Source organism: Macaca mulatta, chromosome 5, assembly GCF_049350105.2.
Source record: "Macaca mulatta isolate MMU2019108-1 chromosome 5, T2T-MMU8v2.0, whole genome shotgun sequence".
NCBI classification, from domain to species: Eukaryota; Metazoa; Chordata; class Mammalia; order Primates; family Cercopithecidae; genus Macaca; species Macaca mulatta.
This window is the reverse complement of record NC_133410.1, coordinates 135,993,021-136,018,097: the sequence shown is the minus strand read 5'-3', so window position 1 is coordinate 136,018,097 and position 25,077 is coordinate 135,993,021. Positions and strand designations below refer to the sequence as shown.

At 37.5% G+C, this 25,077-nt stretch overlaps 1 long non-coding RNA gene across 1 annotated transcript in view; it reads left to right on the top strand.

Moving 5' to 3' along the window:
- The window catches only part of LOC106998492 (uncharacterized), a 255,740-nt gene that overhangs the window by 104,105 nt on the left and 126,558 nt on the right, over positions 1 to 25,077 (top strand). The gene's annotated exons all lie outside the window — the stretch shown is intronic.

The following is a 25,077-nucleotide window of genomic DNA, read 5'->3' as shown; positions in this document are numbered from 1 at the left end:
TTTAACTTTTATTTTTAATTATTATGAGTACATAATTGGTGTACATATTTATGGGGTACATATGATGTTTTAATACAGACAAACAATGTGTAATAATCACATCAGCATAACGAGGTGAGTATAGTGAATAATACTTTATTGTATATTTTAAAATAATTTCTGCCTGAGATTTAAATGTTGCTGTCCCTCAGGCCTGGTTTCTTGGCCTTCTTTCTTTCTCATTCTAATACCTTTTTCCTAGGTAATCTTCTCTATTCCTCTTCTTTATTACCTTGCATATGCCACTAATGACCAAATGGGTAAGTGCAAGCCACATCTCTCTTTTGACTCATCTATTCAGTGCTTATAATTGTTTTATTAATACTTGAATGATACAGAAATCTCAAATTCCCTACGTTCAAAACTGAATTAATAATATTAACCTATCTAGTTCTGCTGCTTCTCCATTATTTTTCAGGTCAGTAAAAGAATAGCATCTCAATCCATTTGCAGCCTATTCATAGCAATTGTGTGTCTGCCATCTGTAAGGAACTGTGCTGGAATGCAGTGATGAATAGGAAAGTCATGGTCACTTCTTTCACTGATTTTTCACCTTTTTGTTCTTCTTTACCCCTCATATCTAATCTCTTACTTAGTCCTATCTTTCTACCAGAAAACGTATTTCCAGTCATCCCTCTTCCCTCCATCGCTACTACCATGATCCAAGTCCAAGCTAGCATTAGTTGTCAGCTGAACTTCCATAACATCCTCTTAAAGTGATTCTGTTGTTCCCATTGTTAACCTCTATTCTATCAATTCCTCTCACTGTAATCATGATAAAAATGCTTTAAATGCAGTTCTTATAACATAATTCTCTGGTTAAACATGATGGAAGGGCTTCTGGTTGCTCTTAGAAGACAGCATAAAACCCTTAACATGACCCATCAGGCCATGAATGACTTAACCACTGCTTACCTCTCTACTGTTGTCTTCTACTACTCTGCCTTCCCTCTCTATGATACCACCACATGGGTGTTCTTTTTGCTCCTTGAGGGCACCCTGCTAGGTGTCATTTCTTCTGCTTGGGAAACTAACCGCTCACTCACTGGTCCTTGCTTCTAGCAGAGTAACTCTCACTTATCCTCAGGGAAGAATTCTAAATATACTGTTTATTCAGTGTCTTTCCTCTGAAATACTGTAATCTCCATGACAGCAGTGTTCTTGACTATTTGACTTACCACCATATGTCTAGCACTAGTATAGCTCTTGGCACACAGCAACTGTGTGATAGATACCTGCTGAATGAATAAATAAATTAGTGTTAAATATTCAGATTTCTGTTTCTTATCAAATGATTCCTGTTTTAGTTTTGTTCTGTTTTGTTTTTGAGATAAAGTGTCACTCTGTCAGCCAGCGCTGGAGTGCAGTGGTGTGATCTCGGCTCACTGCAACCTCTGCCTCCCAGGTTCAAGTGATTCTTGTGCCTCAGCCTACCAAGTAGCGATGATTACAGGCACCCACCACCAGACCCAGCTAATTTTTGTATTTTTAGTAGAGACAAGGTTTCACCATGTTGGCTAGGCTGGTCTCGAACTCCTGACCTCAGGTGATCCACCCACCTCGGCTTCCCAAAGTGCTGGGATTATAGGCGTGAGCCACCATGCCCAGCCTGATTCCTGTTTAAGTCCCAGAATTCACTGAATCTACTCAGTGATCTTATATCAAGAAAAAGATTTCTCATAGTTCTTATGCTTTTCAAACAAGAAAAACGAGATGATGGGAAAAGCCTAACAAATTAGCATTTACAGTTCATTCTATTTTTTAAAAATTTTCATTTTTATGCCAGCCAAAGCACATGAGCTTTATGTGAGATCTTTGCCTGAAAAGTGGCCTCTATTCACTAAGGTGATTGTGTGAAGTATTTTTCATTCCTGCTCTTTCCTGCTTCTGCTACTCTTTGAGATTGAGACATCCATGCTTCAGTGCTTCAAAGGAAGCACCTAGACAAGAACAAAGGAGTAAGTTTTCAGATTTTGGCATCCAAAATAGGATCTTGAGGCCAATTCCTTTGGAAAAAACATTTTTCCAGTGGAATTCCAGTGGAAAAAGACATTGAGAAACCCAAATATTTAATTTGAAAAAGCCAAAATGTGTGGAGAGAAAAGAAACTAAAGCTGCAGAGGTAGGGTAAGAGTATTAGAAACTCAGAGTGAGGAAGGCACAGGAGGTGATATGAGGGCACTTCTCTGTTACCCAGGAATGAGGACAGCCCTTCCTAAACAGCTGTAAGAAAGAATCCTGGAGAGAGGAGACTAGAGAAAGAGAGATGGGGTGCCTGTTTCCTAATCCATGCTTCACCTGGACTTGCACACTTGTCCTTTTGTTGTTATAACTCAAGGAGTTGGATAGGGATCAGCAAACATATCTTGGAGTCCCAAAGCAGAGGAAGTTGTGACAGCTTCCTGCATAAACTCTGGGATGAGGACCTCACACCAAGATGGAGTGACCATAGTAGAGCAGGGATGGTGGAACTGAGATATACTCCAAGCCTTCTGTGGTCAAGAATGGCAAATAGGAGGCCCAGAAGTTCACTCATGTCCTAGTGGAAGTTAAGGAGGCTTAACTTGATGGACTGGAAGAGACCAAGGTTAGGTTTGGAGGGCACAGGGCGTGGTAGACATTGTAGTCCGAAGCCTGGGCAAGGACTACATCAGATGCTAGCACTTGTCCTAAGGAAATGGGTAACTTGATTATATTGTTATCAAGCAAAGAGGGCTCACTACCTGATGCAATAGAAGCCAATACTATGACACCAGGATTTTGAGAAAAGAAAAGTTTTATGTTGAAAGTAGACTCACAAGGAAACAGGAGTCAAGCTCAAATCTGTCTCCTGTGTTGGCTTCAAGGCAGTATTTTTTTTAGAAAATGTTCTGGGGTGGCTTCTGAGATTATTGGCTAATTGGTGGAAGAAAATGGAAGGTCTGCAAAGTCCTTGGGCATGCATGGTGATCTTTTCATGCTTCCTCATGGGTTGCTTATGCAAATTCACGGGCAGTGGTATGAAACACACTGGAAATTCAGGCTGTGATGTCAGTAACTCGTTCTGTGCAAACTCCAGTTGGCCATCTTGGTTCCAAGCGGTTTCAGCCAGTTGTTGTTGTTTTACATCTCATAAGCAGGGGAAGTTTTAGCATTTTGGCAAGTTGTTTCTTTTCTTGTCCGCTGTCCTGCAAACTCAAGATTTAGTCATTAGTTTCTTTAACTCTTTGAGGTACAGTTTTGATGCCAACAGAACAACAGAGGGGTCAGAAGCCAACACCCAAAGACCAAGTAGTGTGAGATGACACAGCTGAAGTCAGCACAGATGCAGAGAAGAACCCCTTTCTTTATTGCTGGGATGTTATGTAGTGTTCTCTTTTTACCTTGATACTATCCCAGAAAAGAAGAGCAGAGAGGAGAGAACCCACAGCAGGGAAATATAGCCCTCATTGGAAGTTTAAACTTTGAAGTGGTTGAGTTTTTGTCCTGAATTAACTGGCACACCAAACCAAAAGTGAAGGGACTGCCTTGTATAGTATAATGATTAAGATATTGGTTCTGGAGCCAGCTTGACTTGGCTCAAGTCCCACGTCTGTCCTTACTAGCTGTGTAATTTTGCAGAAGACTATTTCTCTGTGCCTCAATTTTCTCACTTGATTTGAGGATTAAATACATTATTGTCATAAAATTCTCAGAACAGTGCCTGGCACGTGGTAAATACTCATTGTCAGGTTACTCCAAAGACATTTTGGAAAATGTTTTGTAGAGGGATGGTGAAGGTCTCAGTCACAACAGATTTTCTGAACCAAGAAAAAAAATCAGTTAGTCCAATTTCCATTCACCAAGGGCTAAACATTCTTTCCAGAGGTCAGTGCTCTTCCTGTGTGAAGTAAATGTGATATAGGTAACTGTGGATGCAACTGGCCAGATTTCCAGTTAATCTTCTTCTACTGATTTATGCCTATCCGGAAAAACAAAACCTAGATGCAGAATTGGAAATTCAAGGACAATAGAATTTCTGAAAGTTTTACCATGAACTCTTGTTAGAAGATGTATATTAAATGTGTTTGATGATCTGCTTTTATTTCTCACATCCACCATGATATTCAGTGCTATTGTGTCTTATCCTAAATTTATTGTCTTCTGGCTAAGTGAAAAGACATGGAGGGAGATCAGTTTAATGAGCACCACGGAGCACCTACTAGTTTGTCAGGCATTGTATTTAATTCTGATGTAGCCTCTGGATATATCAAAAGGAAAAGGGCATGGTCCTCCCCTGAGAAGCTCACTTGCTTACAACACACTTTGGGGCAGTGTCAAAAGTTTTATAACATGGTGCTGTGTTAATATGGGATGGAGTGTGTGTGTGTGTGTGTGTGTGTGTGTGTTCACAGAAGTGGGTATTTCCCTCTATTTTAGCTTATTGTGTGTAATTATTTATGTTTTATTCATATTCTCTTATGTTTTTTCTGTTTTTGAGTAAAATTTTTCCAAAGTTTTCCTATGAAAGACTGATAGAAATGGCTATGTAAAGAAGTTCAATTCTCTTTTAATTTTTTTTTTTACTTTGAGAAACTGATATATAATAGTTGTAAATATTTTGGGGGTACATGTGATATTTTGATACATACATACAATATGTAGTTATCACATCAGGGTAATTGGAATATCTATTACATCAAACATTTTTTCATGTTGGGAACATTACAATTCTTTTCTTCTAGCTATTTTGAAATATACAATAAGTTATTAACTATAATTTCACTACTCTCCTATCAAATACTAGGACTTATTTCTTATATTTAACTGTATTGTGCCCCTTGGCTAACTTCTCTTTATCCCCCCTTCTCTCTTCCTTTCCCAGACTCTGATAACACCAATCTACTCTCTACCTCCAAGGGATCCACTTTCATTTAGCTCACCTTTCACATATAAGTGAGAACATGTGATATTTATCTTTCTCTGCCTGGCTTGTTCTACTTAGTGTAATAACCTCCAGTTCCATGCATGTTGCTGCAAATAATATAATTTTATTTTTAACGACTGAATAATATTCCATCGTGGGTGTGTGTGTGTGTGTGTGTGTGTGTGTGTGTGTGTGTGTATTTTATTTATCCATTCATGTACACTTAGGTTGATTCCATATCTTGGTTATGGTGAATAGTGCTGCAATAAACCTGGAAGTATAGATATTTCCTGAATATACTGATTTCCTTTGGATATTTATCCTGTAGTGGGATTGCTGGATCATATGACAGTTCTATTTTCAGCTTTTTGAGGAAACTCTATACTGTTTTCGATAACGGCTGGACAAATTTATATTCCCATCAATAGTGTACAAGTATTCCTCTTTCTGTACTTGCTCGCTAGCATTTATTGTCTTTTGATAAAAGCCATTATAAGTTTTTATAATGTTGTAAAAATGACTTATCGAAAAGACAAAAAATATGTCATTTTGGTTTTGATGTGCATTGCGTTTCCCTGATGATTGTTGATGCTGAGCATTTTAAAAAACATACCTCGTGTCCATTTGCATGTCTTCTATGGAGAAATATCTATTCAAGTCTTTTGCCCATTTTAAAATTAGTTTTTTTTTTTTAACTATTGAGGAATTTGAGTTCCTTATATATTCTGGTTATTCATCTCTTGCCATATGGATAGTTTGGTAAATATTTTTTCCCACTTTGTGGCTTATCCTTCATTTTGTTGATTGTTTCTTTTGTTGTGTGGAAGCTTTTAGCTTGAAATAATCTCATTTGTCTATTTTTGCTTTTGTTGCTTGTGCTTTAAAGGCCTTACCCAAAAAAACTTTGCCCAGACCACTCTTGTTGCATTTACTCAATGTTTTCTTTTACTATCTTTATAATTTCAGGAGTTACATTTAAATCTTTAGTCAATCTTGAATTTGTTTTTGTATATGGTAAAGGATGGGGATCTAGTTTTTTTGTTTGGCATGTGGATATCCAGTTTTCCTAGCACCATTTATTAAAAAGGTTGTCCTTTCCTCAGTGTATGTACTTAGTGCTTTTGTAAAAAATGAGTTGGCTATAAATACGTAGATTTATTTCTGGGCTCTCTGTTCTGTTCCATTGGTCTATTTTGTCTGTTTTTATGCCAGTACCATGTTGTTTTGGTTACTATTGATTTGTGATATAATTTGAAATCAGTTAGTTTAACACCTTCAGTTTTATTTCTTTTGCTCAGGACTGCTTTAGCTATTAGGGTCTTTTCTGGTTCCATGTGAATTTTAGTATTTTTTTTCTGTTTCTGTGAAGAATATCGTTGGTATTTTGATATGAATTGCTTTGAATATGTAGCTCATTTTAGGAATATGGTTATTTTAACAACATTAATTCTACCAAACCATGAAGAAGCACTATTCTTATTTACTAACTTGGAGATGCCATTTTAATCCTCTTTCTGTTTTACTTCTCACCATTTCACGCAAATCCTGAGAATTCTTAAAGTGCTAAGGGTCAATATTTTGAGGAAATCTTGAAATAGTCTTTAATATAACCTAGGTAACTATGATGTCCCCTAATAAAATGTCCCACGTTTTCTTTTCTTTAGTTGACCCTGGCTTTCTTTAGAAGAGATGGATTAGGAACACAGTTTTCAAAACCTTCACTATGCAAACAGGAGTTTGTTGTCCCAAGAGGACTTGGGACTGATTCCTTGATATCCAAGAATGGGCACTCATTTTATTTGTCTACATGCTTAAGCATACTCCTCTGCTATTGGCGAGGGCTTATGCTACATAAAATGAATTTGCACTGATCAGTGGCTAGGAGGCCTCTCTCCTTTCATGCCACCAGGATCTATCTAAGTCCTTGCAGGGCTATAGCTACATTGGCTTCCAATTGTTGTTTTCAAACTCTTATAAAATGGATGACTTCTGCTGGTTGCAAAGGAAGCAACCTAGATCCTCTGTGTAATCTCCCAGGTTAGTCAATTCCTGATTAACAGAAGGCAATTCTTACCTACCTACCTTCCAAACAAGCAATCGGATACTCACTAAGACTTTATTTTCAGGACATTGTCTTGACTGAGCAAAAGTAAACAGTAGTTGCATTCAGTTTTATTTGAATCTATGTATTTTTTTAATGGTAAACTAGAAAAAAGATTTTTCTCTCAAGTTTTATTTTTTCATGCCACTAATGTTGAGAATTTTTAGGGTCATTACCACAAGGAAAAATTATTTGAAAATCTGTTTTGGTGATTATGAGGGCCCAGATGAAAGGAGAAAAAAAAATCAGTTTCTGTATGCTATTTGATGGGATGCATACAATTCTATTAAGAAGCACTTCAATAAATCAATCCAATTAATGGATACAGTTGTGGCTGCGGGCAGTGGCTCATGCCTGTGATCCCAGAACTTTGAGAAGCCAAGGTGGGAGGATTGCTGGAGCACAGGAGTTTGAGATCAACCTGAGCAACAGAGGGAGACCCCATCTCTACAAAAAGTAAGCAAAAATTAGCCAGGTTTGGTAGCACCTGTCTGTAGTCCTAACTGCTTGAGAGGTAGAGGTGGGAGGATCATTTGAGCCTGGGACATCGAGGCTGCAGTGAGCCATGATTGCGGCACTGCACTCCAGTCTGAGTGATAGAGAGAGACCTTGTTTCAAAACCAACCAACCAACCAACTAACCAACCAATGAACCAAACAAACAAACAACAATTCAGTTGTGTAATGTTGTACCTCTGTCTTATGCAGCAGTGATGTTTGCACAGATAGAATCTGAATGTTATAGAGATGGGGTCAAACTAAATTCAAGCATCATGTGGTTTAAGGTCTGCCCAATAATTTTACTGGGAATGTAAGAAATGGGAGTACATTTAGATTTCTCTGCTCACAGCTTATTATTATTTCAGTTACGTATTGCTTAATGTAACATTGCATACCTATAAAATGTGAGAGATTAGAAAATCTTTGAAGATTCAGGTTGAAGATGCTATAATTCCATGATTCTCTAACTTGTGAAGCAATTAGAGAAATGAAACAACTGTGATGGAAATCTCAGTATTTTCACTTTACACTCATAGAATGACAGAGCTTGAAGTGGTTTTTATATCAGATATCTCCTTTTTGGCCCAGACTGTGTTGATATCTACATAACCTTGGACTCTTGGGTTATATCCTATACGGAAATTTGTGTTTCAGTGGGGGCTTTTTAGCTCTTCCTGGCAACATGCCCCATTCTCTCATCAATCCTAAGGTAAAGAAGTCTTACTTATGCCCAGGGTTAAGTGCCTTTGAACACATTGCTCTTACCTATACTTTTAAAAAGTCTCAAAGCTCTTTCAAAAAGTATAGTAAATTCTGCTTTTGTTGGTTATTCTTGTCATGCTCTATTGAGATGTACACTTTACCCTAAAGTATTAAAAGATATTGTTGAGGTTCTGATTCTTTATATTTATATTAATTTAATAAATGACTATTCAGCTTCTATTTTGTTTTTCAAAATTTCATTTTTCTTTTTCATCTGTTTTTGAGCTCCTATGACCCAGGCTAAATGTGAAGTAAACTGTTAGTTCAGAACCAATGCAGCTTTTAAGAATGGATGAATTAATAAAGGTTATGAGAACACATTCATTAGCATTTACAATCGAAAGTCTGTAGTGTTCTTCTGTTGGTTCATATAATATGCTGGCAAGAATTATAGATAATGGCTTTGCCTGTAAAATTAAGACAATGATGCCTTTAATTTTTTTGTTTTTAATTAACACAGTAACTGTACATATTTATGAGGTACAGTATGATGTTTCAGTTCATGCATACATTGTGTGATGATCAAATCAGGACAATGACACTTTGATGGGCTTTTTAGGTGACACCTTGAAAAGTCATAAACATGCACTGAACTGTAATAGGCAGCGTTCGCTGTAAAATACCCATTTCCAGGACATTGTCCATTACTTCTTCCCCCTTCCTTTCTGGTCCATAGGGTTGCTCCTCATATTATTTTCTTGTTCTCTTTCTGGCACAATGAATAACATATGGCAAGTTATCAGCCTCCCTCAGGTTCCAGTGTTCACTGAAGCTGTGATTCTCTTGCCAGATTATGTTGTCTGTATCTCTTTTAGTCACTTTTATATTCTTCTTGCTTCACAACTTGTAAAGATACACCAATGGATACCCATTGGTGCCCACAGATCAGCACTGGGCTGATGACCCGCGTGGTGGTTAGTTTTCACTTTTCTTTCTCCTGATTCAGTGCAGGCAAGGAAATTGAGCAAGAGCCAGGACATGTGGCAGCCCTTAAGTTTCTTCCAAATTTTATGAGCTCGGGATCTTATATGGAGTCTACCCTTCTCTCTATCACTGGCCATGACATCACAGAATTTATACTACAACTCTACCCTTGAAACTTGGGAATTGCTTATTATTGAGGTCACTGAAGGAGTTTGCTTATTGATTCTGAAGCTATTTGGTAACAATTCAGTGTGTAATGTAGAGACCTCATCTCCTAAATCCTGTCTTGTGTGCTCTCTTTTACACACCAGCGTGTAGTTTTTCTTGTGGAATATGCCAGCACCTTTTCTCAGCATGCCCTCATCTAGGCATGCCTCTCCTTGTGCCAGACACTAGTATACTCTATTAATTTAATATTATTCATCTATAGTTATGTGGCTGTGCCAGTTATGCCTATTTTTTTCTGTTCATCTAAAAGATAGCTTTATATTATTATAAATAGAATGCACGTTTAGATGAAAATACAATGTTCATTAGGTATACCATTACAAATCACTGGCCTCTGGCCATGCTTCTCTAATGGTGTAATTTCCATACCCCCAGGGATATGGTTATGTATCCTGTCTTGATTTTGAAGGCTGTAATTGGAAGCACATGTCTTTGACTGGATACCATATATCAATAGCCTTCCTCCACTCTGCCAGAAGAGATGCACCATGCAATACAGTATCAAAGGAAACTCAGTGAATTGTTCTCTTATTTGAGACATATTTAGTCTGTGCTGATACTAGCTCATTGCTAGATTTGAAAATCAAACCTTAGGCTAAGGCTGAGAGGTCTTAGGAGGGGCAACCTTAGTGCTAAATAGATGAGATAAAAATTATAGAGTAGAAAGGGCTCACTTCAGTCATCTACATGGCAAAACCAGCCACCAAATATAACATACATAAACCAGAGTCTCTTATCAGTCACATGAATTTAGTTTATTTACATTATAATTTTCCAGATATGTCTGAACTGATTTGTGAATTTTCAGTGAAAAAGTTGCACTTGTTTCTCTATTTATCTCCATTTAGAAGCCATCATTTGTGAACAGGTGGTCTGGTTATGTTCAAGAAAAGTTTGTTACAAATAAACAAACACCAAATTCTGTAGTGGTTACTTGGCTTGGAGCATGAGATTTACAGTTTACTAATGATCATTTACTGTGGTTATTGTTAGTTTTCCTTCATGTACAAATGTACTGCTAAGCAATACCCAATGAAATTATTTTAAGTGAAAAAAGTCTATTAATAATGAGTAGTAAACACTGAAATATATGTTTTGTGTTTATGTAAAAGTGATTCTGCTTTCTCTTTTTTGAATTATAAATTCTTAAATTAGACTGCATAAAAAAATTCAAATTAAAATATTTTTATTTATTTCACTTTTTGTTTGAATTCTATAGTTCTCACTATAGAAGTTAAAAACGTCATGTAGAATTCCAGCAAGTCTGCAATGCCTTGTGGAAGCCCTGTCTCTAACATTGGTGCTCTGTGCTGTAGGGAAGCACGGCGGGGACCTTTCTAATAGTAATGTGGATGATAGAGTTTACAGGCATGTTGGAAATTATGTGGAAGACAGTGAGTGTGGTTCCTTCATGATCAGTGCCAGGATCACAGATGTCATGTGCCTTTGTTCAGAGGATGTATTTGTGACAGCTGACCAAACCACCTTATGTAAAGGAGGCTGAGTCCTTATTCCCTGCCCTCTTACCCTCCATTCCAGGGCTAGCCAGCACGAGCCAGAAAAGGTCTCTTCTAACCAAGCAGAAGGCTTTTTGCTTTTTAAATATAGAAAATGACTTCAGAATGGTTGACATTCAATAACTAAAATACTGTATTTTTCCAAATGCTTGATTATCCATTGTTTTAAGCTATATGAAATTAGGCTAAATGATAAAAGCTTCTTTAAAGTTTAACTCACACTGTGGCTAAAAAAGAGGATATGCATATAATTTAGTTATAATAGAGAATAAATATATATTATAAATGTAAGTGTTTCTTAGGCAAATTTGAGGGAATTCACAAGATGACTAAATTTGTGGAACTGATGTATCCAGTAAAAACTTACAAGTCCTTGGATCAGTGTTTCCTTACACATTTCATGTCATGGATCACACATACAATGATAGAATGATGCAAAATCAGCTAATAGGTACAATGTACATTATTCAGTTGATGGTACCCTAAAAACCCTGGCTTGACTTCTTTGTGATCTATGAATATAACAATATTGCTAATGCTATCCATAAATTTGTACAAATAGAAAGGAAAAAACAATTATAATATTTCTCTGCTACACTAGAATAAACAGACAAGGCAACTGAGATCAAAATCTGGGGTGGTTGGCTGCCCCTATCCTAAGAGTTGAGGGGACTGATATCTGTGTATGCCCTTAGGCTATGGATTTCTTTCTTTCCTTCCCTCCTTTCTTCCCTTATCATAATTTATTTCAGAAGATCAGTAGGATATAAAAGATACACCTTTTATTCTTGGATTTTCCACTGATTTCCAGGAGTATAAATTTAGGCTAATTTATTTTTTTATTTTTATTTTTATTTTTTTTTTTGAGACGGAGTTTCACGCTTATCACCCAGGCTGGAGTGCAATGGCACAATCTTGGCTCACTGCAACCTCCATCTCTCGGGTTCAAGCAATTCTCCTGCCTCAGCTTCCTAAGTAGCTGGGATTACAGGCACCCGCCACCACACCCGGCTAATTTTTGTATTTTTAGTAGAGATGGGGTTTCGCCATGTCAGCCAGGCTTGTCTCAAACTCCTGACCTCAGGTGATTCGCCCGCCTCGGCCTCCCAAAGTGCTGGGATTACAGGCGTGAGCCATCGTGCCCTGTCAGGCTAAATATTCTTAATTTCAGACCTTCTGTTTCTATCAACAGCTGTTTTGTTGGTTTAAAACAAAAAGCTCTTCTTTAAAACCAAATCTAACTATGCTTTGGTGAGCTCACCATGCCTAGCAGAATACCATTGGCCTGATCAGTATTCACATGATAGTAACTGATGCTGAAAACAACACTAATAACCCCAAAGTTGGAAATGACAGTAATGTGCTGAAAAATCTACAGTGAACTTCAGCTACACTTGCCCAAAATTCAGCTGATGTATTTTTTTGCTATTTTGAATCATAAGCATAAACAATTCATTCTCAGCCAAGGTTCAAAGCTGGGTGACCTTAATCTTTGTATTATATTATGTATATTAGTTCCTATGTATTAGCTCTTATAGATATTTGAAATCCCTTCTTTTCTTTTCTTATTTCTTTTCTATCTTCTCCTTTCCTCCCCATGTCCTTCCCTGCTCTTCTTTCTTCCTCCCTCCTTTCTTTCTTTTTCCAGAGTTTCTGAAGTTTTAAGGCAGCCCTGAAAGACAAGAGAAATGGAAAGACCAAGTGTTTGAGATGTGATATGTGCAGGGAAATAATTATAAATATGGCGTTCTTTATGTTTCTCTTCATATTTCTTCCTTTTTGTCTTTTTATTTCAGAAAGTTAAAAATATTGAGTTCATTAAGAATGACTTTCATGTGGTTACCTTCTGTTGTAATAAAAAATTCATAAAGATGGAAAGTTATCCAGAAATGGAGTTTTATTTAGATTATGAATCAGGTTAATGTTTTCAGTCTATGTTTTAATTAGCAAGGATAACCCTTGGCCATGGTTTGGATTCATCTGGTTTCTGTTCTTCAAACATTTTACATTTAGTAACCTCTAGAAGTTATTATTCATTTATTTGATTTATAAAATGCACTCGTCACCCTGGCCTCTGGGTGTATTTACAACAGTGATGCAAATTTAATTAATACAACATTGCTTGGTTTTCCCCAGCAAGTGGATTTCCTCACCCGCCTCCTGTAGCCACCATGAATCAGGATAAGAGCCAGCTTGAACAGATGGACCATTCAACTAGACTTTAAAGGAGAAATGTAAATTATTGATGTACTGGGAGGGGAAGTGAGTCTGTACAAAATACCTTTCTCTTGCTGGTCAAATGGAGAGTGGATGGAAGCTCCAACAAGGACATGTTATTTGACCTACCTAGCTGTGAGGTAGTGTGGAGAAAAATATGAAAACATTGCTTAAGTTATGCCTTACTCTTCCCCCCTCAAAAGATCCAGGACAACAAAAATTAAAGATTGCTTTTTGTTTGTATCAGACCTCAAATTATAGTGAATGGAGGGTAATAATCTGGTTAGATGCACACATATGAAGTCATCCATGCTTGATTTACATCTATATTTTTCAAAGGTTTCTCATATGTAAAATGGAAATAAAATATACCTAATTCACTGGATTGTTGTGTGGGTTTAATGAGACAGTGTGTACAAAGTGTCTCTCAAGAAGTGGCACGTAGAAAGAGCTCAATAAATATTGGCTGTAGTTTTTCATGGTATTTATAATTAGAAAGTTGCCTGGCTTGGAAGATGCCTAAGTGACTAGTTTTTGGACCCTATAACTCATATTAAAATAGAAATAATATGCTTCCACTATTGAAATGTTTCCCTAACTAATGAATGTTGATGAACATTTCTGGAGAAACTCATTGTGGTACTACCAACATACAATGAGCTAATGGACAGGAGGATTTTCTCCTTGGTTGGTTATGGTGTTGCCAAAACAGAAGCACAAAATCTCTGGACCACACAGCATAGGTGAACTATGCTTATCACCCTTCTCAGGCATTTGCATCATTCCTGTCTACCCCAGAAGAGAGAGAGATTATATATAAGCGTAAGTATTCCATTAATTGCTCAACAATAGGAGTCAGTTTCATAAGATGATAATTTGGGGCTACGGGGAATATAGTAATGAGTGAGAAACTTTGGAAGACATTTATTTTATACTGTGAGACATTTATTGTATTCCGAGGCAGAAGTTGCTTCTAGTCCCAGTGTTTCCCCTATAGCTCCATTTTGTCTCTGCAGGGGATACACATCTGTTTCAGCCATCTCAGCTCTAGAGGACTTCATGGAAATTGAGCCAATCCTAAGACAAAGTTTCTATAGTCTGTGGTTGATCTGGTAGTATCAGTGGGAAGATGAAAGGAGTGTGCATCATCACAGCATTCATGCCATTGTTACTTATCTTTTGGTTTGTCTAGTAACCTAAGTATAAGATTCTATTTCAACATGACACATTAAAAAGGAAAAAAATTAATTAAATAATTGTGCCTTTGTTTACTTAACTCCAAAATATTCATTTAAAAAGAGAAAATAGAGCTTGTCTGGTTGTTCACTCATTAAGCGAATGAATTTTCACTTTTTAAACTACATATTTTTGTTTATCTAGCAATAGTCCTATTTTCTCCCACATCATTAAAATACATAGTCTACTTACATCAGTAATATCTCATGAAAATTCTATGATTTCCTACCACGTGGCATTAGGATTTTACTGGGGTATGAAGTTAACTTGTTCTTTCTTCCCCCATGCAAAATTGGGTGGAATTGACTTAGATTTTGTCAGCGCTTTGAAACCCCAAGGGAGCTTAGGGCCCTTTTCTGTTCTTACCCAAAGGATTACTCAGTCACCAACACACCACATTCCCCAGTCAGGAGGAGAGAGTGCTGCTCTGGATTGACCAAAATGGCAACCCATGCAGAAAAAGAAGGCTCTTTCTTTTCTCATGAGTGTAGATAAAGTAGGTCTGGAAGCAGCTTCTTTGAATCTCTCCCCTTCTCTCACTCCAGCGATAGCTCTGGGATATGTAGTATGGGAATGCACACTCTAGACGTTAAAGATGAGATTCTCTGACACTTCCTCCTCTTGACTCATTTCACTTCTTGGCCCTTTCCCTAGATGAACAGATTTGAGATTTGGCATGTGGTTCTGGGCACTGCATTGAAGTTAACTTCCTTAGATCCGCCTGGGAAGTTGTGTTCCACTGTGGGTGTAGGCCATCTCACTGGAATTCTATAAAGCAATTAGAATGCTTTTTAGTAGTAAAGATTTCACTGGCCCTGGTCATAGTCATTTAAGCATCTTTCATTAAGATGTGACTGGTGAGGAGCAGAATTGGGATATTCCATGGCCTGTAGCCAAATACCATCTTTTAATGTAACCCACATATCCTCATCTATTGCTATTTCAATAGTGAACCTCAACTCCTACTTGAATAGGGTCGATCAGGTTTTTTTCAATGCCACTGTTTGGGAACATAAGACTAAAATTCACTGATAATTATTTTCTCTTGCTCAATATTATGCCAAATGTGGTTGGTCACATCATTTGATTTCTATAATCTCTATCTGCATAGACCATGGGGCTTATTACTTATACAAAGAACATTGTGTATTTGAACCCACAAAGAAACAAACCAGTTGGGAGGATTTTTATTAGGATGGAAATATCTGCAACATCGAGCCATCTAAATGTGCATTGCATCTCTTGGGGAGTGTCTGGAGTGCCTGCCACGTGCTCATTCTCAGAAGGAGCAGCATTGAATTGCATGTGAAAGAAATTGTGGAAAACTTTCCTTTTGGAGTTTAAATTTTGTGACACTCCCAAATCCCATGGAAGACAGAAGAAAGATTATATAAATTTATGAAACAAAATATGTTTGAATTTATCCCATGTCTAACAACATAAATATGAGGTAAAAAAAACATCCGTATGTCTCCCAAAATGCAATTCTGTAACAAACACTAGTTGGGAGAGAATGTGACCCTTCTAGGATTCTAGTCCAGACACTTATTGTAAAATAGGGTAATCAGATGTATTGCAAATTCTCAAATTCTTTGGGGTACAGTTGAGTTGTGGTTTTTAGTTAAAATGTTCAGTGGAATGCTGAGATGAATTCTGTCCTGTATCTTTCTGTCAGCAAGAGGTTTCCCACCATGTGTATTGGAACTAGGCCTGTTATTCTTATTAATTCTCTTGCTAGTACAGTAGCACTATGTTAATTCTGACAGGCTGGTCAGGGTCATATTTGTTTCTAGCCAACTGCATTTTTTGATTCTCAGGCAGTAGACAAATGGGAAACTAGTGAAGAATGGTGTTATAGCTGCCTTTCATTTAATTTTCATTATTGTTAGGTATTTACATCCATTAGCATGTGTGGTCCCCAGAATATGTAATTGTACGTTGGATGCTGTGCTATTCTTTTATGATCTACAGGAGAACACATAGTTATGGAAAATATGATATAATTCTTTATGCCCTAGTGGGGGGAACAGTGAAACTTACATAGAAGTGAAACTTCATGTTTTTCAAGTGAAACTTACATAGAAGCTTAACATATAAAAAAGGTAAAACTGAAGCTGTGCTATTAGATCCAAGGAGATAGAGGGGCCTGCTATGTCTACTTGACTTTCTTTCCTTGTGTTGTCCTAAGAAAAAATTTTCCTAAGTAAATCACAGTGTCTTGAAAGGAAGTGAAATTGCTGAGGTTAATGTTGACAATATTACTTGTTTACTTATGATTAAGTAGAAAACATTATTTATTTATGTTAACAATATTATTTAGTTATTTAACAAATATATATTGAAAGCCCACTATGTGCCAGACTCATTCTGAAGATGATGATAGCATAGTAATAAATAATTGTTGAAAATGTATTGCATTTATCAGGGGTAAATAATCTCAATTCTCTTAATCCTATTAGAGAAGTACTATTAACATCTTAATTTTACAGTTGAAATAACTAAGGCTTAGAGGAGTTAAGTACTGTGTTCGAGGTCCCATAAGTAGCAAATCAGAGAGCTGGAGATTTTTACTCTAGTAGTTTGATTCTAATCCCAAACTCTTAGACATCATGCTCCCTATAATATCAAACACTGATTAAAGGCTTACTATGCTCCAGGCTAAGCACTCTTATATATATTCTCTTTTAATTCTCTCAGTATTCTTTTGTGCAGACATTATTGTCATTACCCCCAATTTTATGTTTAAGGAAACTGAAGCAAACGAAAAATGAAATAATCTCCCTAAGGTCACACATCTGGTAATGGCAGAGTTAAGATATAAACCCCAAAAGCATATATATGCTCTTAAATATGATTCTTTAACAAACAAGAATAGTCCATGGTCTCAGGAAGCTTATAATAGGTCTAGTTTAGATATAGACATGCAAATTAAAATTTTGTGATAGAAAGACCATATCCTCAATGGAAGTGTAGGCAAAAATTTTAGAAAATGTTAATCTTAGCCTAGTGCCCTACTGGCTCTCTCCCTATCTTTAACCTACGAAAAACGTTTATGGATACCCTTTCACCATCTCTAGGATTCCTCTATGTTCTGTCTCCCACCCTTCACTTAAAGCTTTGGCTAGATTTTGGCTTGGTTTGTCTGGTTCTCCTCATATTGGTTTGTACCCACATTTCACTCTTTGCCTATGTCTCAGAAATACACGTACTTTAACAATCTGCCTGCTCTTAGGAGCCTGCTGCAACTTTTCTCTCCCTCTCTGGCCTCTCCACAAATGCATGTTCTATAGCCTGCCCCTGTGCTATACCCTCTCCTTGGATGAAACACTCCACCCTGGGACAGCAATTTGAGTAAGCTTTCTGACTGGGCTGTTGCTTCTCAGAGTAATGGACCAACAACATAGTTATCCTCTGGGAGCTTGTAAGAAATGCAGAAACTTTGGCCTCACCTTAGGCCTACTAATGAGTCTGAATCTCAGTAAGATCCCAGGAGATTTGTATCCTTGAGAGGCACTGGGCTAGGAGGTGAGATCTTACTGGAGATTAGAGGGAGTTCACGTTCATTTGGCGCTGTCAGTGAAGCTCTCACAGTGGAAGTAGTATTTCAGTGATTTTAGAGGAATGAATAGGGGTTTTCCAAGGAGGTAAAGGAGAAATTTTATGCTGGGAAAATAGTACGTGCAAAGACATAATTGGGGAACTATTAGTTCCGTTTTTTTTTTTTTTCCCTGTAGCGTAACACATGAAAGAGAGAAGTGCACATAGTGGTTTTAAAACATGGTTACAAATTCTTTGACACTCCTCTAATCAAGGGTCCCATGAATCTGAGTGGGCTTGTGACTGCCTTGTCCAATAGAGTGTGGTAGAAGTGATATTACTTCCAAAGCTAAACTGTAAAAGGCCCTACAGTTTTGACTTGCTCATAGAACCTTGTGCTGCCATATAGGATGTTTAAATAAACTGAGGCTGTTATGCACATATGCATTAGAATTCATTGAAGCATTTAAAATAAGGAAATAGGATATTTGCAAGACAATTGGCAAGGTAAATTAGTTAAAAAGCTATTTCAGGATTTTAGAGGGAAATTAATTATAAGGCTTTAGACTAGGGAAGTGTTCGTTTGAATGAAGAGAATAAATGTGAAAATTGACTTAGGAAGTAAAATCTGCCGGACTTGAGGTTAAGGCAAAATATTATTTTATTTGGATGAATGGATCATGAGTATTTTTTTTATTTTTTATTTTTTATTTTTTTGAGACAGAGTCTCACTCTGTCACCCAGGCTGGAGTGCAGTAGTGTGATCTTGGCTCATTGCAATCTCAGTCTCCCAGGTTCAAGCGATTCTCATGCCTCAGCACCTGGAGTAGCTGGGATTACAGGCATTTGTCACCACACCTGGCTAATTTTTGTATTTTTAGTAAAGGCTGGGTTTCACCATGTTGACCAGGCTGGTCTCAAACTCCTGACCTCAAGTGATCTGCCTGCCTAGGCCCCCAAAGTGTTGGGATTACAGGCGTGAGCCGCTGAGCCCGGCCAGTATTATCATTTATCAAAATAGGGAACATAGGAAGACAGGGAGATGCTTCGTGGGAAGAGAATGAGTATGTTTCAGAACACATTCAGTTAGATGTATAGACAACTTTATTCTACTTTTTTGGGTTTTGACTGGGACTAATTAATGCATAGGTTACAATATAAAATGTATTCTCTCCTTGATGCCAATTCTGAACAATTGCTGGTGGCTGTATGGAAGGTTGAGTTGAGGATTCTCAGGGTGGTCTTGGCTTGATGGGAGGAAGAGGAATTATCAGTGACTGATGTTTGTCTGGAGCCAGGCCAAGTAATGTGATCATTGGTCTAATGTATATTTTCCCACTTTGATGTTATGGTATGAGGTGTTGAGAAGTGATTTTATTTAGAAGTAGTGATAATCGAATGGAGGTACCATGGGGAACACCAACTTTTATTTCTTATGAAACCTTCCAGTACTTTGTAGTATGATGAAGTCTGCAAATAGGTTTATCTAACCCATCACCATTCATGGAATGATGTTGTGTGGGGACCAAGACACTATGGTCCTGGAGAATTTCAAGAGTTGGCAATGATGATGGAGTAGGCTTCCTTGCATGTGAAAGCAATAGGAAGAAGTAGAATCATGAATTATAGAATTGGAAAGAATATGTGTTTTGTCATTCCAGCCGTCTCATTTTACTGAGAAGGAGATCGAAGCTTGAGATATGACTTGCTTGAGATCACTTAGCTATATAAGCTTTGCAATCACTTGAAATCTATATAATTCGATGTAAATTTTTCTTATTACGGACAGCCAGAACAGGAAGCCAGTCTAACTGCACTGTGATGACATTGGCTTATGATGAACTGGATTGATTGCACAGCAGATAGAAACTGCTATGTAACTGCCCACGGTGAAGCAAGGATTCATCCCACATTGAGGAAATATATTCCCACCCATGACTCTCAGAAGCTGGTCTTCTGCTCGCTGTTGAGCCCAGAAGATACCTTCAAATTTTTAGGAAAGAAGAGATGACTGGGAGAGTTTCCAGAATGGTGGTTTTTGTAACATCTGTAGCCTCAGAACTTAAGAAGAGCAAGCATAAAATGTGTTTTTGCAAATGTTTTTCATGGATTTAAGACCTAAGCTGTTTAACAGATTGTCTTGCTTAAGAAATATGACTTATTTTAGCTGACAAGATGGATTTTAGGAACTGATTGATCCCAGCTGCCAATTGTCAAAGCCAGAGGATGTTCCAAATTGGCAGTCCCCAAAGACCTGGAGTGGATTGATTTAAGGTGGGGAAAGGAAGATTTGGAGGTGGAGAAAATAGAGCTTTATGAAACTAAAGTGATTTTGAAACTATTTGAAACACAAATATCCATTAGAACACAAAAAAATTAAAATAGTTCAAGCTTTATTCTACTTTGTGAGCTGTTCTAATACCTTCTAAGGTTGTAGGTGCCCTCTTCACCTTTTGTTTGCTTCTCATTGGACTTTTAATAGTAAATAGCACAAAGGATAGAGATATATATCCAAGATTTTATGTACGTGTAAAATCTTCACAGCTTCAAAGTTTGAATTGTATACTTTCTGAAGAAGGAACTATGTTTCGAGTTCATGAAATTATTCTCTTTATTTTGACAAATTACCAGGCATCTACATTTTAAGACATGGTGAGGCCTTTTGCTTGGATAGATTCTTGAGATGGTAAATGAGGCATCTGTTTGAAATTCAATTTTTAAATTTTATTGTGATATCTAAGTCCATCTTTGAGCACATTATTGATATTAATATGCTAATAATACTGTTAATAATACCACCTATTGGCTATGCAACTTTAGCTCTTTGTGCCTTACATCCCATAATGGTACTTATCTCATGGAGTTGTAAAGATAAAATGAGTTAACCCATGCAAAGTGCTTAGAATAATGCTGTTTTCATAATTAATGCTTTAAAAGTGTTATTACAATGACAAATTATAACAATGTGGGGGTAATGCTATAGATGTTGCTGATCGAGTACCTAATAAGCTTCTCCATTAGCTGCTAAGGTGTAGGTTAGCCAAAAACATCATTTGTTGTTGTCCAGAGGTTCACATGCCTAGTCTTTTAAACAGTGTTTAGGAGAGATCATCTCTGATGGGTCAAATTGTATGATGAGATTACAAATGTATAGTTTATGCATATTGATATTTCCATTTGCAAGTGGGTTTTGTAGTTCAAGTTGCCATGGTACTGGGTTTCATTCAGGCACTGAATTTATGAGATGAAACTCTCATGATAGCATAAGCTTCCAAAGCACCAATTAGGCAACTAATTATTTGGATTGGTGATATCTTTTTTATCTGCCTTCTTATTGCTTAAAGGTAATGACCATCTCTCTTAATTTACATGGCCTCATTGGAAGAAAAGTCAAACACTTTTGACAATGAATTAGGTTAACAATGAGGGGCATTGTCAGCACTACTAAGCTAGATACTGTAAGTTCTAAAGGGAAAATACAAAATGACAGCTGACTTCTTTCACTTTCCTCAAAGAAAAGTTTCAGTGAAGGGAAAATCTTACCAAATGTAATTGGACAATAAATATTTTAAGAAACCAAAGCATCTGGAGACCCATTTCCCAGAAGAAAGAAAGTACCCTGTATTAAGTGAGATGTAGCATTATGTGAGTCAGTTAATATAAATAAATTAATGATTGACTATTAAAAGTATATAATCTGAATTTTATTCAAAATATAACTAATAAAAATGAAAACATGATGTAATTGTTAGGAGTATCATGACATAATCAGACAGGCATTGGTTTAAATTGTGTTTAGTCACTTTTTAAACTTGTGACTCTGGGCTTATTACAAATGTCTTTGTACCTCATCATGTAGATAATATATATTTGGTAGGGATTACTATATTATCTGGAGTGAAGCAAAGTCAAATTCTGAGAATATGACTAAGTGTATTTTGTTATTTAAATATAATGTCTGGGCTCAGCTTAAGCTTACTCGAGCAGAGAAACCGTAATACTTGGAACAGTCAAGGCAATATTTTAAACCCAGAACTTTCTAGTCTCCTCTTCCTTCCAGGAAAGGGTATTGTCAGGAATAGGAAAATCAAACGAATGAAGGGTTGTCTATGTAAGGGCTTAGATGGAATTATTTCTGATAGGCACCTTCAAGAAGACCAGATGATTCTACTACCCTTTCCAAAAATATTTCATATAAGAAATATCAGAAGAAAACATAGTACATCTACAAAAATAAAGATTAGTTGCGAACTATGTACTAGCTATTATACCAAGTAATTTACATTTTGTGACTTTATTGAATGGATACTATAATTAGCAATGTATAAGAGGTGAAGAAACAAAGGCTCAGAGTGATTAAATTCCTAGGCTTACAGAGCTAGTAAGCTACAGAATTAGGATTCAAACCTAGGTTGGACTCTCTGCTATATTTGGGTATGCCAAATGATGGTTATTGTGTACTCAAATTTTAGATATTCAAAGAAAAGAAATCTACAGGTTGGAATGATCTGGTAAGTCTCAACCAAGGAGGTATGAAGTTATCTGTGTTCTGAAAAGCAAGTAGGAGGGTATTTCAAGTGGGACGATGGTAGCAGGATAAATACAGACGTGTGAAGCTTCACAATACATTCTTGCATTAATTAGTTGACCAGTTTGACTCAAAGAGATTATTCTGTAAGGTGAGCATTCAAAGATAAGATTTTCTTTTAAATAGCTTTATTACTGGGGGGTGGGGCCAAGATGACTGACTAGAAGCAGCAGCCTTTACTAGAAGCAGTGGTGTTCGCAGGCTCCCATTTTAAAAAACATAATAAGCATGTGAATCCTTCACCAGCAACCAAGGCATCCAGGTTCTCTCATCAACATTGACTAGAAGGTTGGCATGACCCAGGGAGAGAAGGAACAGTGTGGTGCAGCGGCCCACCTGAGAGCCACAGGGGCAGGGGAACCCCCTCCCCCCAGCCAAGGGAGGTGGTGAGCATGCTATCCAGCTGGGGAAACTGTGCTTTTTCCATGGACTGTGCAACCCACGGATTGGAAGATCCCACTCATGAACCCACACCACTGGTGCTGAGCGTCCCAACCCTGGAACGTGCAGATTCTTACAGCCTCTCAGCTGGAATCTGCTTAAGCCTACCAAACTCCCAGGGGAAGGGGCGACAAGTGCTGGCTGCCACTGCCTAATGTCTAAGCCTTTTGAGCTCCTTGAGGGAGAGGCAGGAGCCCGCACAGGGACTGGAAACTGCCTAACACACTAAGCCCCCTGGGCAGGCAGAAGGGCAGCACCCATTTCAGTAGCTCTAGGCTGTGCTTTTTCCCCTGCTGGGGCAAGGGAGGCTGAACGGCCTGGTCCCATCACTTGTCCCCATAGCTCAACACAACTGCTGTGGTAGGCGCGGGCAGAGTGCCTCTTAAGGCCTAAACCTAACCCATCTTTCCTCGTTGGGTGTGGCTTCCCTGCAGGATCTCCAATAACTATAGCCAGAGGCTCAGGTACAGAATTTGGATATCCCTCGGCCTGAGACCCTGGATAATAACAATTAAAAGAGCTAGAGAGGCAAGAGTAAACTAATCCAAAAGCTAGCAGAAGACAAGAAATAACTAAGATCAGAGAAGAATTGAAGAAATAACTAAGATCAGAGAAGAATTGAAGAAATAATTAAGATCAGAGAAGAAATAACTAAGATCAGAGAAGAAGGAGGTAGAGACATGAAAAACCCTCCAAAAAGTCAGCAAATCCAGGAGCCAGTTTTTTGAAAAAACTAACAAAATGGATAGAACACTAGCTAGACTAATAAGAAGAGAGAGAAGAATCAGATAGACACAATACAAAATGATAAAGGGGATATCACACTGATCTCACAGAAATACAAACTACCATCAGGGAATACTATAAACACATCTACACAAATAAACTAGAAAAGTTAGAAGAAATGAATGAATTCCTAGACACACAGACCCTACAAAGACTAAGCCAAGAAGAAGTTGAAACCCTGAATAAATCAATAACAAGCTCTGAAATTGAGGCAGTAATTAATAGCCTACCACCCAGAAAAGGCCCAGGACCAGATAGATTCACAGCTGAATTCTACCAGAAATACAAAGGGAGGTGGTACAGTTCCTTCTGAAATTATTCCAAACAATTGAAAAGGAGGGACTCCTCCCTAACTCATTTTATGAAGCCAACATCATCCTGATATCAAAACCAGGAAGAGACACAACAAAAAAAGAATACTTCAGGACAATATCCCTGATGAACATTGATGTGAAAATCCTCAATAAAATACTGGTAAACCGAATCCAGCAGCACATCAAAAAGTTTATCCACCACGATCAACTTGTCTTCATCCCTGGGAAGCAAGGCTGGTTCAACATATGCAAATCAATAAACGTAATCCATCACATGAGCAGAACCAAAGACAAAACCACATGATTACCTCAATAGAAGGAGAAAAGGCCTTCGATAAAATTCAACATTGCTTCATGTTAAAAACTCTCAATAAACTAGGTATTGATGGAACATATCTCAAAATAAGAGCTATTTATGACATACTCAAAGCCAATATCATAGTGAATGGGCAAAAACTGGAAGCATTCTCTTTGAAAACTGGTACAAGACAAGGATGCCCTCTCTCACCACTGCTGTTTAACATAATTTTGGAAGTTCTGGCCATGGCAGTCAGGCAAGAGAAAGAAATAAAGTGTATTCAAATAGGAATAGAAGAAATCAAGTTGACTCTGTTTGCAGATGACACGATTTTATATTTAGAAAACCCCATCATCTCAACCCCCAAACTCCTTGAACTGATAAGCAACTTCAGCAAAGTCTCAGGATACAAAATCAATGTGCAGAAATCACAAGCATTCCTATACAGCAGTAATAGGCAAGCAGAAAGCCAAATCATGAATGAATACCAATCACAATTGCTGCAAAGATAATAAAATACCTAGGAATACAGCTAACAAAGGATGTGAAGGACCTCTTCAAGGAGAACTACAAACCACTGCTTAAGGAAATGAGAGGACATAAACACGTGGAAAAACATTCTGTCCTCATGGATAGGAAGAATCGATACCATGAAAATGGCCATACTGCCCAATGTAATTTATAGTTTCATTGCTATTCCTATC